Consider the following 14,569-nt stretch of genomic DNA (forward strand, 5'->3'; position numbering starts at 1 on the left):
ACTAGTCACCCCCTCCCTCTGTCACTAGTCACCCCCTCCCTCTGTCACTGTCACCCCCTCCCTCTGTCACTGTCACCCCCCTGTCACTAGTCACCCCCTCCCTCTGTCACTGTTACCCCCTTCCTCTGTCACTGTCACCCCCTCCCTCTGTCACTGTCACCCCCTCCCTCTGTCACTGTCACCCCCTCCCTCTGTCACTGTCACCACCCCTGTCACTAGTCACCCCCTCCCTCTATCAACCCCTCCCTCTGTCACTGTCACCCCCCTGTCACTAGTCACCCCCTGTCACTAGTCACCCCCCTCCCTCCCTCTGTCACTAGTCACCCCATGTCACTAGTCACCCCCTGTCACTAGTCACCCCCTCCCTCCCTCTGTCACTAGTCACCCCCTGTCACTAGTCACCCCCTCCCTCTGTCACTGTCACCCCCTCCCTCTTTCACTGTCACCCCCCCTGTCACTAGTCACCCCCTCCCTCTGTCACTGTCACCCCCTTCCTCTGTCACTGTCACCCCCTCCCTCTGTCACTGTCACCCCCTCCCTCTGTCACTGTCACCCCCCATCACTAGTCACCCCCTCCCTCTATCACCCCCTCCCTCTGTCACTGTCACCCCCCTGTCACTAGTCACCCCCTGTCACTAGTCACCCCCCTCCCTCCCTCTGTCACTAGTCACCCCCTGTCACTAGTCACCCCCTGTAACTAGTCACCCCCCCCCCGTCACTAGTCACCCCCTGTCACTAGTCACCCCCTCCCTCTGTCACTGTCAACCCCTCCCTCTTTCACTGTCACCCCCCCTGTCACTAGTCACCCCCTCCCTCTGTCACGGTCACTCCCTTCCTCTTTCACTGTCACCCCTCCCTCTGTCACTGTTACCCCCTCCCTCTGTCACTGTCACCCCCCCTGTCACTAGTCACCCCCCTCCCTCTGTCACTGTCACCCCCTTCCTCTGTCACTGTCACCCCCTCCCTCTGTCACTGTCACCCCCATCACTATTCACCCCCTCTCTCTGTCACTGTCACCCCCCTGTCACTAGTCACCCCCTCCCTCTGTCACTGTCACCCTCTGTCACTGCCACCCCTCCTGTCACTAGACACACCCCTCCCTCTGTCACTGTCACCCCCTCCCTCTGTCACTGTCACCCCCTCCCTCTGTCACTGTCACCCCCCGTCACTGTCACCCCCTGTCACTGTCACCCCCTGTCACTAGTCACCCCCTCCCTCTGTCACTGTCACCCCCTCCCTCTGTTACTGTCACCCCCCCGTCACTAGTCACCCCCATGTCACTAGTCAACCCCTCCCTCTGTCACTAGTCACCCCCTCCCTCTGTCACTAGTCACCCCCTCCCTCTGTCACTGTCACCCCCTCCCTCTGTCACTGTCACCCCCCCTGTCACTAGTCACCCCCCTCCCTCTGTCACTGTCACCCCCTTCCTCTGTCACTGTCACCCCCTCCCTCTGTCACTGTCACCCCCTCCCTCTGTCACTGTCACCCCCCGTCACTAGTCACCCCCCTCCTTCTGTCACCCCTCCCTCTGTCACTGTCACCCCCCCCTGTCACTAGTCACCCCCTGTCACTAGTCACCCCCCTCCCTCCCTCTGTCACTAGTCACCCCATCCCTTCCTCTGTCAATGGTCACCCCATGCCTCCCTCTGTCACTGTGTCACCCCCTCCCTCACTCTGTCACTAGTCACCCCTTCCCTCCCTTACTCTGTCACTAGTCACCCCCTCACTCACTCTGTCACTAGTCACCCCCTCACTCTAGTCACCCCCCTCCCTCTGTCACTAGTCACCCCCTCTCTCACACTGTCACTAGTCACCCCATCCCTCCCTCTGTCACTGGTCATCCCATGCCTCCCTCTGTCCCTGTGTCACCCCCTCCCTCACTCTGTCACTAGTCACCCCTTCCCTCACTCTGTCACTAGTCACCCCTTCCCTCCCTTACTCTGTCACTAGTCACCCCCTCACTCACTCTGTCACTAGTCACCCCCTCACTCTAGTCACCCCCTCCCTCACTCTGTCACTAGTCACCCCTTCCCTGCCTTACTCTGTCACTAGTCACCCCCTCAATCACTGTCACTAGTCACCCCTTCCCTCCCTTACTCTGTCACTAGTTACCCCCTCTCTCACTCTGTCACTAATCACCCCCTCACTCTAGTGACCGAGTGAGTGAGGGGATGACTGGTGACAGAGTGAGGGAGGGAGGGGGTGACTAGTGACAGAGTAAGGGAGGCAGGGGGTGACTAGGGACAGGGCGAGAGGGTGACTAGTGACAGTCACCCCCTCCCTCACTCTGTCACTAGTCACCCCCTCCCTCCCTCCCTCCCTCTGCCTCCAGGTACCCCCTCACTTTGCCACCTGTCACCACCTCCCACACTCTTCCACCTGTCACCCTCTCCCTCACACACTCTGTCACCTGTCACATATGCATTCACACGAAAGAAGAAAGGACCACAGGCACTCCAAATTGAAACCGTATGCAGATTTATTAGGAAAAAATGCAACGCCAAGCTTGGCGTTGCATTTTTTCCTAATAAATCTGCATACGGTTTCAATTTGGAGTGCCTGTGGTCCTTTCTTCTTTCGTGTATAATTCTGGGATTGCTGGTCCTGATCCGGAGCACCCTTGGCCGCTGGGATTGAGTGCGGTTCCCACCATCTACTTTGCATAATAATATGCATTCACACTGACACTATATACAAAAAAACACATGTAGTCATCCAGACATGCACATGTGCATTCACATGGACTCAAATACAAACATGCATTGATACACAGGTCTTCACAATATACACATCCAAAGGAATGCTGTATTATATGAGAGTTATATTTATAGGGACACTATAGTCACTCAGACCCCTTCAGCTCAATGAAGTGGTCTGGGTGCCAGGTCCCTCAGATTTTAACGCTTCAGATGTAAACATAGCAGTTTCAGAGAAACTGCTATGTTTACTTAGCAGGGTTAATCAAACCTCTAGTGGGTGTCATCCTGACGTGCAGAACGTCTATAGGAAAGCATTGAGAAATGCTTTCCTATGGACTGTTTAAATGCGTGCTTGCTGCGCATGCGTATTCCACTCCACTCGGGAGCCGACGTCGGCGGGGGAGGAGAGGTCACCAGCGCCGAGGGAGCCCGGAGCTGGATTAAGGTAAGCTGCTGAATGGGTTTTAACCCCTTCAGTGCCATGGGAGGGGGACCCTGAGGGTGGGGGCACCCTTAGGGCACTACAGTGTCAGGAAAACCGCTTTGTTTTCCTGACACTATAGTCATCCTTTAACATTTATTTAATGCACATATATTTGTGCATTCAAAGGGCCTGGGATCTAATTTTGCCCGGGAGCCCCAAAGGCTCTCAGTCCGCCCCTGGTTTGTTGTCTATAACAATTCCCAAGTCCTTTTCGTGTGTTGTTATCTCAAAATCGCTTCCATTAAGGGAATACGTTGTGTGGCAGAAATGCCTCTGCCATGTGTTCTTAGAAGGGCCTGCTTGCCAGCCTCCTGCCAAAAGACTATGGGCCCTTTAAATACTTATGTGATTTATGTACTTTTGTCAGTCAAAATTATGACTTCCATGGAAACCCCGAACCCGATTTTTCAGATATCAAGATTGAACTATCTCAGAAGGAAGCAAACTACTTAAAGGACCACTCAAGGCACCCAGACCACTTCAGCTTAATGAAGTGGTCTGGGTGCCAGGTCCTTCTAGGGTTAACCCATTTTTTCAGAAACATAGCAGTTTCAGAGAAACTGCTATGTTTGTGAATGGGTTAAGCCTTCCCCGATTTCCTCTAGTGGCTGTCTCACTGACAGCCGCTAGAGGCGCTTGCGTGATTCTCACTGTGAAAATCACAGTGAGAGCAGGCAAGCGTCCATAGGAAAGCATTATGAATGCTTTCCTATGTGACCGGCTGAATGCGCGCGCAGCTCTTGCCGCGCGTGCGGCATTCAGCCGACGGGGAGGAGAAGAGGAGGATCGGAGGAGGAGAGCTCTCCGCCCACCGCTGGAAAAAAGTAAGTTTTAACCCTTTTCCCCTTTCCAGAGCCGGGCGGGAGGGGGTCCCTGAGGGTGGGGGCACCCTCAGGGCACTCTAGTGCCAGGAAAACGAGTATGTTTGTATTGTATATATTTTGGGGTGTAATAACTGTACATGTTCTGTACCTGAGAGTTGCATTAAAGGTCATGTGTGGATTCCAATAAATCAGTTCATCCCCAGCATAGAGCCTCGTCTCATGTTTGTGGTAGGAAGCTATACCATCTATATCACTACTTTGGAATATCACTACTTGGAATTATTGTCACATCACTCCCACTGGAATTATTGTCACATCACTCCCATTTAACACTTAATGAAAAACAAGCACTAAAAGACTTAAAAATATCCCCAACATTATCATAAAACCAGCTGATAAGGGGGGGGAGGAGTTATCATTATGCAGAGTTTGCTGCTTGTATGCAGAGTTTGCTGCTTGATAAAAAATAAAGTGTCTGGATTATGTGAAACCAAAGGACTCTGCATGTTGTTTACGGTCTAGAGGACCGTGCTAACTGCAAACAAAGATCACAATAGGGTGGATTATGTGGGCATATTAGCACATAGAGGGTCTGTGGATATGCCTGTCTTCTGTTAGTCTGCTTTTTGAGGACTTTCGTTTGTCAGACCTTTTAAACAAAGAAGTAGCACTGTACCTTTAAGACGGTTATCTGCTTGGTGCTAAAATGGAGGAACTGTTGAAGGTTCTAGTACAGGCAACCGCTGTACAACGAGAGGCAATTGCTCTACAACAAGGCACAAACCGTTTACTGGCTGGGCAGGTTGAGAACCTAGGGGATGCTTACAGTGGTGTACACACAATCCATGAGGCCCCAGTGCAAAACTGCTCCGTGGGCCACCCCCTCCTGCCCCCTCGCCTCTCTCCCCTTCCCTCCCCTCTCTCCCCCGATCCGTGAGCCCCCCGACACATACATAGACACAAACACATACACACAGACACCCCCCTGACACACACACACAGACACACAGACACACACAGACACACACATACACACATACAGAGACACACACATACAGACACACATACAGAGACACACACACAGAGACACAGACATACACATACAGAGACACACACATACAGAGACACAGACACACACACATACAGAGACACACACATACAGACACACACACACACATACAGAGACAGACACATACATACAGACACACACACATACACAAAATTCTTCCTACCTTTTGTTACTTTCCCTGGGGTCCAGTGGGGGCTTCCTTCCTGCTTCCTCCCGCCAGGTCTGATAGCTGGGAGTGACCGGTGAGTCACTTGCTCCCAGCAGTGATGTCATCACAGGGGGCCTGGTCGCGCTGTTAAAGCGCCCAGCGCAGACCGGGCCCCCTGATAATTCATATCCATCGGGTTCCCCTGACCACATGGGCCACCCGATGGACTCCTTAACATGCGGCCCCAGCGGTTTACCTCGCGGGCCAGGGCCGCAAAATATGGCAGCTGGTACCTGGTTGCGGGGATCCGCAGGGCGGCCGGGCCCCCTGATAATCCATATCCATCGGGTGGCCCTGAGAGCATGGGCCACCCGATGGACTCCTTAACATGAGGCCCCAGCAGTTTACCTCGCGGGCCAGGGCCCCAAATTTGTCAGCTGGTACTCGGTCGCAGGGATCCGCAGGGCGGCCGGGCCCCCTGAAGAGACGGGCCCGGTCGCAGCTGCGACCCCTGCAACCGTGGTATGTACGCCGCTGGACGCTCAGCAGGAGAATAGAGATGACCTTACTGAGGTTTTGCAGATTGCCCCCTGCAGGGAGCCTGTGGACAAGGGACCCCGTAACCAAGCAACTGACATCCTGCATAAGATGACAGAGGCAGTAAAAAAAGTCTTCGGCAAGCTGAAAAGCATGGAGGCAGCAAAGCACGATGCTGAGATACACGTAGAAGAGGCCTTAAAAAAGAGTTGGAAACTGAATCTTGCATGTTTCAAGCGAAAGCTGGAAAGACATTGGGAAACAGAGAGGTTGATAAATTCTCCCAAGGCAACAAGAGAAGAAAAAAAGACTGTGACTGAGGCTAGCAGTGTCAAGCAGGGAACACTGTGTCAAGCAGGGAAATTGAAAGTCAGTCAGTGCTCAGACGAGCTAGGTTTTTGTTTAAAGGGAAACCTGTTATATTATTGTTTCTTTAGTGTGTCGTTGTCTCCTGTGTGGATTTACCAATAAAGTGCCTGGATTATGTGAAAACCAAAGAACTGGGCATGTTGTGCCTGTGACATTAATAGCCTCTACACCTTTTTGTTTGAAGGCAGTTATTTTTTACAGTGTAGAGGCACAGCTATGGGGACCAGATTCACACCCAGTTATGCTAACGTATTTATGTCAGAAGGGGAAAGATTTTTTATTTATTCCCAACATGACTGGATGGAGAACCTGGTCCTCTACGAAAGGTACATCGACAATATTTTTATTATCTGGTGGGGCGATGAATCATCTGCACAAAGTTTTTTTTAACTTTTTAAATACTAATAGGTGGAACATCAAGTTGTCACATGAATACAGTAGGTCCTTGGTTAATTTTTGGGACTTAAGTATTTATGGAGATAATAAACAACTTAAAACTCACTTATATGGCAAATGGGTTGATGTTAGTAGTTTTATTCACACAAGCAGCTGCCACTTCCAACCTTGGCTATCTAATGTTCCCAAGGGCCAGTTTCTGTGAATTCAAGGACAATGAATATGATAAACAAGTTTTGATTCTAAAAAAATCCATTTACAGAGAAAGGTTGTTACGAACATCAGTAGTTATGGTACCTTGTTCGCCTATTCGTTCCCCAATTGCTGAGCATCATTTATTATAGCTGCAGCTAGGGTGTGTAGATGAATAGTCAGATGAATGCAGCTTCCAAGACAAATCTCCCCAGCAAAGAAAAGGTTACCCAAACATAAGTCTAGGCTTTATGAAAGGTACAACAGGAATAATGTTTTATTGATGCCACACTGGCTTTTATGGAAGTCCCCATGGAAGAGGACCTCCCACAGTACACAAAAGCGACAACCAATCACATTGCTTAATTACAGTTAAACACTCGCTCTTTCTGCCTGTGAGATAATTAGGTAAGCTAAGGGATAACCCAATTATCTTCAGGCAAAAAGGAACACATTTTCCCCAAAACATGGAACACCCCTTTAAATACATGGTATCCCCTGATAGCCCCGATCTGGGAGACCAACATATTCAAATTTCACCCAGATCGGTTCAGGGGTTTTCGAACAGTATGGAAGTCTTAGTTCACCGACCTAAAACAGTTCCATGAATTCAATGTGTGCAGTCGGTCAATTTCGAAAAAGGCATAAAAACTAATTGAAGCATTAACGGAGCCTCCTGGCTCATAGGAGCGATTGTTCGTGGGAACCGAACTACCAAACGGCACTCTCCTAGCCATTCGAAAAAGGGAAGCAGGCGTTCAAATGTTTTCAGCAGTGTTTGAGAAGTCAAGTGTTCGATTTTAGTTCCAGACACTAAACGACCAAGTCCCGCTGCACCCTTTCGTGCAAACAAGATGGCCGCCATTTTCTCTTCCACGTGGCGTTCGACTAGGCGAACGGTGGCCACCTAGAGAGAGCGCTAAATTGACGGTTCCCTTTGTAGTTAATGAGCCAGGACGGTGGTTGGTGTCTGGTAGTTTAAACTACCGAACCAATAAAAACTCAAAATAAACAAATGGCCTAAGAAAACCCTGAATACAATGCTATTTTCTTCACATTACTGCCCCTTAGTTCCATGGGATGGCATACCTGCCTAGACCCTGTTGGGTTGGCTTGGGGATGTCCGGGTAAAGTATTTATAAATCCAATTCCGTTTGGCATTACAGTTTTGCTTGCCTGGGCGATATTGTAGCGTAAAATGATATGGTTGCAAGGCTAGGCTCCAGTGAAGCAACCAGGGATTGTCTCCAGAGACTCGGTTGAGCCAAATGAGGGGGTTGTGGTCCATTAGCAAGGTGAAAGCACGGCCATAAAGCAAAGGTTGGAGCTTCTTCATGCCCATACTAGCGCCAGGCATTCTTTCTCCATGGTGGCATACCTGACTTCTCCGGGTAGTAGTTTGCGGCTGAGATATGCCACCAGGTGCTCCATTCCATCGTCCCCCACTTGGCTCAGCATGGCTCCAGGCCCAAACATTGAGGCATCTGTATGAATGAGAAATGTTTTAGTAGGGTCTGGGGCCACCAATACTGGAGCCTCACTCAGGGCAGATTTAAGTCTCTGGAAAGCTGTTGCACACTCCGGGGACCACGCTACTTGTTTGGGCAAGGACTTCTTTGTTAAGTCAGTAAGGGGTTTGGCCAGGGCGCTATACTCAGGGACAAATTTCCTGTAATACCCCGCTGTGCCTAAAAATGCCAATACTTGTCTTTTAGTGCGAGGCTGAGGCCAATTTGCTATGGCCTCCACTTTGGCTGGTTCTGGTGTTTCCCTGATCCTACCCTATGTCCCAGGTATTGGACCTCTGCCATACCACGTGGCATTTCTCGGGCTTCAGGGTGAGACCCGCCTCCTGTATCCTCCCAAATACCATAGCCAAGTGTGTCAGGTGGTCTTTCCATGTGCTACTGTAGATAGCAATATCATCCAAGTAGGCACATGCGAAGTCCTGCATTCCATTCAGAAGTCGGTTCGCCATCTGTTGAAAGGTGGCCGGAGCATTCTTCATCCCAAAGGGCATAACCCAGAATTGGTATAGCCCGAATGGGGTGACGAATGCCGACTTAGGGATGACGGCCAAGTCTAGCGGGATCTGCCAATATCCCATGAACAAGTCTAGGGTATTTAGGAAGTGCCCGCTTCCCATGAGATCGAGCAATTCATTGATCCGTGGCATGGGGTAGGCATCAGTTATAGTCCGGTCATTCAGTTTCCGGTAGTCAATACAGAGGCGAGTCGTACCGCTGGGTGAAGCCCAGGGACTTTGTGAAGCCTCAATGACCCCCAATTGCAACATCTCTTGGATTTCTTTCCACATGCTGGTACGCACTGCTTACGGAATACGGTAGGGTTGCTGCCACAATGGGGTTTCTCCTTGCGTCTCTACCCGGTGGGCTGTAGCCGTGGTGTACCCGGGTAGAGCAGAGAATAACCTCCCGTATTCCTGTAGCAGTTGTTTTTCCCCTAACCCGACCTGCTCTAGGGTACCTTGGTTAGCCGCTAGTAGGTCAGGTAAGGGAAGTCCCTCGTGGATGGGGCGCAGATAGCCGCTACATCTTCAGGGCATTCAAAATACGGTTTCAACATGTTCACATGAAAGGCCTGTCTGATCCTTTCATCTAAACATTTTACTACAATATAAGTGGTGTCACTAATCTGTTCCACCACCTTAAAAAGCCCTTGCCAAGCCTCCTGTAGCTTGTCCTTTTTGGAGGGTCTAAGGGCCAATAACTTTTGCCCTACCTCTAGGACCCTGTCGTACCACAATTTCTGTCGTTTCTGAGCCGCTTGCAGGTTTTCCTGAACTGAGTCGGTCAGAGCCCGCAACCGGTCTCGGAACTCTAGTACGTATGGTACGACCAAGATCCCTTCCTCTCCTGTGTTGCCCTCTCAGTGCTCCCGTATGAGGTCCCGTATGAGAGCACTACAGCCTCAGGATATCTAGTGGCATAGTCCACTACCATGAGGATGTAGCGTTTCCGTAAGAGCTGAGCTTGCTGAGGGGTCCTATGAGGTCCACCGCCACTCGGTAGAATGGCTCTTCTATTATGGGCAAGGAGTGTAACTTGGCATCGGGGTGGTCCCCCCTTTTCCCTATGCGTTGACATGTGTTACATGTCCTGCAGTATGTCTGCAAATCCTTAGATATACCGAGCCAAAAGAATGTCTAGGTGAGGCGATCTTTACACCCAGATGTCCTGCTAACGGAATGTCGTGGCTGAGCTTCAGGAACTCAGCCCTGTACTTGCGGGGTACCACTAACTGACGTTTTATAAATTGGGCCGCCCCACCCCCCCTGTGATTCGGTACAATAGCCCCTTTTCCCAGTGAAAACTCTCCTGAGAATTACCCTCCTTAGGGGATCCTATGGCTTTCCTGTAACCTGCTAACGTGGGATCTATCTGTTGAGCTTGCCCAAAACCCTGTGGGGTGCCCCAAAATGGGATAGGATCAGGGGACAATGAGGGGGTTAAGGTTCCTACCTGTGGTTCCTCTGAGTGTGTTGGTACCTCTCGACGGGCTTGAGCTCTGGTAGTCACGGGCAGGCTCCGGCTTGATCGGGGTTTGTTAGCTGGGAGGTTAAACACCCCAAATTGTTCCCCAACAATTGTTCAGCTGGTAGGCTGGACATAATGCCTACTTCCATCTGCTTAGCTCCTGTGCCCCAGTTAAGGTGTACCCGAGCTGTGGGTAACTTGTGGATGGCACCTCCTGCTACTCGAACTGCTACAGTCCTGTTGGTGCGTGCCCTTGCGGATACAGTGTGTGGTTGCACCAGGGTGAGAGTGGCTCCTGAATCTCGGAGCGCCTCTGCCTCCTTCCCATCTACGGTAACCCACTGCCTGTGATGGACCCGATTGTCCCCTTCTGATTGTTTACTTTGTGAAGCACGGGCAACTGTTCCGGATCGGTGTTTCGGTAGTGGTAGTTTCGGGGGCCTCATGTTGATAATAATGCGCGGCCGCCCTCGGTAGTGGTGGTGCTGAACGGTCCCAGTTCCCTCTACTCCGCTGTAGGCAATGTGTTTTGTAATGTCCCGGCTTGTTACATTGGTGACATACCAGTGGTGACCGTCTGTTGTTGTTGAGCGGTGGTTCTGGTGTGTATGGGTTAGGCCTGGGAGCAGTCACAGGCCCTGACATTGGAGTGATGGTTCTAACAGTATTCCGACCTCCAGTTGAGTCTCCTTTTCTCCCTTTGTGATGTTCGTCCGCCAACTTTGCCGCTTCCTCTACAGTGGTCGGTTTCCTATCCCAGACCCAGTCTCTGGTGTCTGTAGGGGAGTGTTCAAAGAACTGCTCTAGCAAAAGGAGTTGCATGACCTCTTCTAGAGTAGTAGCTTGACAGCCTTGTATCCAATTGTGGGCTGCCCGATACATCCTAAACGCCCATTCAGTATAAGAGTCTCGGTTCCCTTTTCGTAGAGCCCGAAACTTTTTCCTGTAAGTTTCTGGCGTCACAGCATACCTTGCTAGCAGAATGTCCTTTACCCTGGCGTAGTCGGGTATGGCTGCGTCAGGAATTGCTTGGTATGCCTCTGCTGCTCGACCCATAAGTTTGCTGCTTAGGATTGCAGCCCACTGTTCTGGCTCCAGACCCTCCAAAGTGCACTGTCGCTCAAGGTCTTATAGGTATGCATCAATCTCCATCTCTCCATCCGCAAAAACTTTAAATGCAGCGTAATTAATTTTTCTCCGCTGCCCTCCATTTGTAGATCCAGACAACGAAGCTGTGTCTCCCTGGCTAAGGCTTGCCTGCTGTGCGCTGTTGTTTCGATCAGGTAGTGTAAGGGTTACGCCCGCTTCACAGTGACAGACCAAACTCACCGTTTAACGCACTGCAAACAACCGCAAACAGTCCATTTGAACAACCGCAAACTCCCCATTTGCACAAAGTTGGATACCAAGCTAGCCATGTCCCGTTCCTTGTCCTCACTGATGTCATTGAAGGTCTCTTCCTCCACCCAGCCACGTACAACACCAAGGGTCCCCGAATGGTGACAACAAGCCCCCTGTATTTTTTTTTTTAAATGTACACTACTGTTACACCAGATAATGTATAATAAACACAGGCTACTGGCTATGGGAGGAATAATGTATAATAAACACAGGTTACTGGCTATGGGAGGATAATGTATAATAAACACAGGTTACTGGCTATGGGGGATAATGTATAATAAACACAGGTTACTGGCTATGGGGGGATAATGTATAATAAACACAGGTTACTGGCTATGGGGATAATGTATAATAAACACAGGTTACTGGCTATGGAGGATAATGTAAAATAAACACAAACACACAAAAAAAAGAATGCAGCTTCAGAATTAATCTAAATTGTATGCTGTCTAGGAGGTGGGAGGGTCTGCTGCTGATTGGCTGGAATGTGTCTGCTGACTGTGAGGTACAGGGTTAAAGTTTATTCAATGATGACGAATAGGGGGTGGACCGAACATCGCATATGTTCGCCATCCGTGGAACTATTCACCAGCGAACCGTTCGGGACATCACTACTGAAGGGATTATTTTAACTGCTAATTTTAGTCAACATGAAGTTACATACTTAGACCTTGATATTTATATTAAAAATTGTACTCGTGACATCACTAATGAGGAGCCTTGTCTGAGACAATGTCGACCGGAAGATTTCCTTAGCGAATATATTGGCCAGTTGAGCAGCAGAGGGGATTCTTTCAAGGTAATAAAGTGAGCCATCTTGGAAAACCTGTCTGTAACCATAAGAATGATTGTATGTAACTGTGAAGGCACAGTTGAGAATTTTTGACCTAGATTATTCTCACTCTATTACCACTAGTGTGCTGACTAACGGCTACATCCTCCGCTATACCATCTGGGACCCCGATGTATTCTATTTTCTGAGCGGGTTTTTTTCCTAAGGAGGATACTAGTTCTGGTCTTCGTTTTTTAGGGCATTTCCTATATAGTTGTTCCCACTTCTTATTTTTCCAGCTACCACACACCTGGTTATTCTAGCCCCTTACATTGTTGGGCAATATTTGCTATACTGTATCCATTTTTGTGTACCTTGATAGCTTTCGTTACACTGCACTGACACATTACGATCTTGCCATTAAGTTAACTCTGGGCAACTGTATCATGTGCACTGTGCAGCTATCCTTGTGGGGATGTATCTACTAAACCTCTTTTTGCGGTTTTTGCCCTGTATTTGTCCATTTATGTTTTGTTCACCCACTTCTCGTTTGCATATATTCCTCACTTTGTATGTTTAGTTGCAGTCATCCTCTCTACCCCATTATTGGGGCAGTAGTGACCAGTGATTTTGTCAGTATTTGTGTGTGTCTTACCTAATAAAGCATTTTTCTAGATTTTCTTCTATATCACTTAGGGACAGTCCTTTTTCTTCTTCTCTTGCATATATAAATACCAATATTAATACTAAATACATACACACACTACTATACACATACACACACTGTGTTTTGGGTTCTAGACAATCTTGGCATATCTGTGTTTAGTAACTCTAACATAGACCTAACAGATAGGATTAATAAATAGGTAAGTTCAAAAGAAGCTAACCCCTAGCCACTATGACATTGAGGGCAACTAAATAGTAAAGAGATAATTTAGCTGCACACTAAGCTGTGCTTTTGAGGGCTCCAAACTGTACAAAAGAAACTGACTAAAACATCTACAGACTACTAACAGGCTACCATTACTGAGCTGGCACTGACATAAGACAAAAAATATTACTACAATGTCTATTTAGATGATAGGTAGTCAACCTTTTAATACCTACCACCCACTTATGTATCTGTTTTGATGGTAAAATTTCCTTACCGCCCACCGGTGCCACATTAACTCAATTATTTTTTTGAAAGGAAGTTTTTTTTTTAATATGTACTTACATTTGTATTTTTATTTCTAATTTATGCATGTTTGTACAGCACCTACTAGTGTGGGAGTAGCTTAAGCTGATGCAAAAAAAAAAGTTACAATTGAAAACAAAAACATTTAATAATTTTTTTATTTTATTTTGCTTTTTTCTATTTTTTTCTTTTTTATTCTTTTTTTTGTTTTTTGCCATGTTTTTTTTACTTTTTTCTCATTTAGCTTTATTTGTCTCTTTTCTTTTTCTTTATTGCAATCACCAGCAGAAAGGCTGAACTAGGTAGCCTACTTTATTATTAGCCAACAACATAAAATAAAACAGAAAATAGGAATATCTATATATCAGGGGTCTCTTTTCCTATCTCTTTATTCTTTCTTTCTTTCTTTCATAAACAAAGTAAACAGAAAATAACAGAACTTAAAGCTTGACAAAGTTCAATATGAGTCACGCTAAATGACACTATTCTACTGTCCCTGCTTTCACCTGTTTATCGGCTCCCCTCCTCTTCCACTGTGTTACATCATCATGCTCCCATCTGTCCCGATCGGGAATGCAGCCTTGAGCACTTTCTTTTAGCCATCAAGAGAGATTTAGCAAACAGAGGCATTCACGCAATATGCGTTTTTGTGAGGTCTCTCTCGATGGCTGGAGGGAGGTGCACATGGAGCATGTGGTTGTGCTGGAGAACCGAGGGGTATGAATAAAACCCACCACCACCCATCATAAAAGGTTGAATCACCCATTAGTTGGTGGTAGGGACCAGGTTGACTCGCACCGGTTTAGATCAATGCATTACAGTTGCATAGCCCTAAGCAAAAAGGGGAAACGAGCCCCGACCAGCATTTTGCTGGTCAGGCAGCTCTTTAAGGGGGAAATATGGGTCCCAAAAACTATGTTTAAAGCACTCTAACGCCCAACTGAGTTTGAAAATGAACCAATGAAAGGGTATGCAATAATTGGCAGTACACTACACCAATTGTA

At 48.3% G+C, this 14,569-nt stretch overlaps 1 protein-coding gene across 1 annotated transcript in view; it reads right to left on the reverse strand.

The window, feature by feature from the left end:
* Nucleotides 1-14,569, reverse strand: part of LOC134583062 (protein Z-dependent protease inhibitor-like) — a 325,782-nt gene that overhangs the window by 155,846 nt on the left and 155,367 nt on the right. The window lies entirely within an intron of this gene.

This window comes from Pelobates fuscus, chromosome 13, assembly GCF_036172605.1.
Source record: "Pelobates fuscus isolate aPelFus1 chromosome 13, aPelFus1.pri, whole genome shotgun sequence".
Taxonomy (NCBI): domain Eukaryota; kingdom Metazoa; phylum Chordata; class Amphibia; order Anura; family Pelobatidae; genus Pelobates; species Pelobates fuscus.